Source organism: Etheostoma spectabile, unplaced genomic scaffold, assembly GCF_008692095.1.
Source record: "Etheostoma spectabile isolate EspeVRDwgs_2016 unplaced genomic scaffold, UIUC_Espe_1.0 scaffold433, whole genome shotgun sequence".
Lineage (NCBI taxonomy): Eukaryota > Metazoa > Chordata > Actinopteri > Perciformes > Percidae > Etheostoma > Etheostoma spectabile.
This window is the reverse complement of record NW_022605608.1, coordinates 388,655-390,532: the sequence shown is the minus strand read 5'-3', so window position 1 is coordinate 390,532 and position 1,878 is coordinate 388,655. Positions and strand designations below refer to the sequence as shown.

General features: G+C 43.8%; 1 protein-coding gene across 4 annotated transcripts in view; it reads right to left on the bottom strand.

Annotated features, from left to right (window-relative positions):
- The window catches only part of LOC116686665 (homeobox protein cut-like 2), a 102,165-nt gene that overhangs the window by 23,986 nt on the left and 76,301 nt on the right, over positions 1–1,878 (bottom strand). The gene's annotated exons all lie outside the window — the stretch shown is intronic.

Here is a 1,878-nt window from a genome sequence, read left to right as displayed (position 1 = left end):
GGGGGGGGGGGAAGAGAAGCAGGATTCTTTAGCACAACAGAGGAGCTGTTTTGCAATGCATGCGTGGCAGCACCGGGCCCATGGGGCCAACTAGGAGGCTGTTTCTCAGCTAACAAGTCTCCTCTGTATCATTTGATCATTTAAATTATTATGCCAGGAATTCTCAGGAGGCAGCTCGGCACTCCACATCACAGGGCTGTTTTTAATCTTCCCTTTCCCTTTCTTCCCCTCCCGAAAAGTTCAACAGCTCAGAGAGAGAGAGCTGCTCCTGTTGTGTACCTGCCTGCCGAACACCAAAGGAGGTGACTTCTAGTGCCAAAGCACAGAGAGGGAAGCTCAGGGGAGCTCCTTGACAAGGGGGGGAGGCAAGATGTAGAGCCACACGCACACACACACACACACACACACACACACACACACACACACACAAAACTCTAAAAGAGGAGGAAAATCGCTGCTTTGCTGCACAAACTTTTCTCCCACAGCTTTCATCCACTCATCTTAGACTTCTGTGTGGAACCCAATTGAATCCCTTCTTCAGTATGGGCACTGACTGAAGTGACTTTTCGTAAGAAGCTGGAGCCACAGACGTTTAAACTTTGCCAGATGCCACAGAGAGAATGCAAACTCTGAGCCGGCAGGCCACGAAAATAAAATGCTCATCAGAGAGCCAAAACTTCTGCAAAGTGCAATTTGTTGAAATCCTGGCCCAACGTTGCAGCCTGCCATATGTGCATTTTCATCAGACAAACATTTTGGGCCATTTAATTGATCGAGCTATTTTTTCCCAGGACCGTTTACAGTCAAACATTGACTGCATTCATTGTTACACCAGCTGTGGAGATATTGCATCAGTCACAAGGGACATCACTATTAAGAGCAGAGCTCTTCTAAGACAAACAGGATGACTTAAAGCACTGCTATTCCATCGACCCACTGTCACAGAAATCACTTTATCAGCCTCTTTCCCATATATCCTTTCAACTTTTAATGATCAAAGGACACAGATTATAGTAAGGGATCTCTCACACATGGACAAGCCAGGATTACCAACCGGTGGCAAGGGACTAAAGTAAAGTCAAATTTAAAGTGAAGGGATATAACTTAAGTCTGTATACAAAATTAACCCCCGTCAAAGTAGAGCAGCAGGGGTACTCTCTCAGGGCCCTGGATCTACAGTTACTGACGGAGAGTCCAGAAAGACTGCTGATAACTTTGGAAAATAGAGCTAATTGATGTTGCTAATAAGAAGCACTGAAGCTTCTTTTTTGGAGCAGCTCTGATGGTAAAGCCAGCAAATAAACCCTGGAATGGAAGAGGAATTCAACATTATCCTGTTAATCAAGAAATATAGCCCAGCTGACGAGGCATTATGGACATCAGGTGAGTCACATCACTCTCACGGCAACATAAACCGATCGATTTTTTATTCATCCCTTATCTTAATTATATAGATGATTGGATGTCTGCTCTGGGGTCTTGATAACTGATTGGGCAAAAGCAGCTTGTTTAGACTAATAATTCACGGAACATTTAATAATCATCTTCTCTGGTGATCACAGGGCCAGCTCTGGACGAATCACAGCCACCGAGCAGAGCAGAATGGCATAGGGAGGTTCAATAATGTCGCTGTGGAAACATGAACACATTTATGTCCCTCACAATGAGTCAGACATTTCTGGTTTGTTACAACTTTAGTCCTATTTTTTGATCATCATTTCTATCAGTTATAATAAACATTGTACTCGCCACAGTAATAGCTGAGTTCTAATATGGTGACAATGCTAAAGCAAAGCCAGTGGGCCAGGAAACTCCAGCAGTCAGACAGGGTTGTAAAAACAAGCCAACAGTTTATACAGATTTACAACAAATTTATTT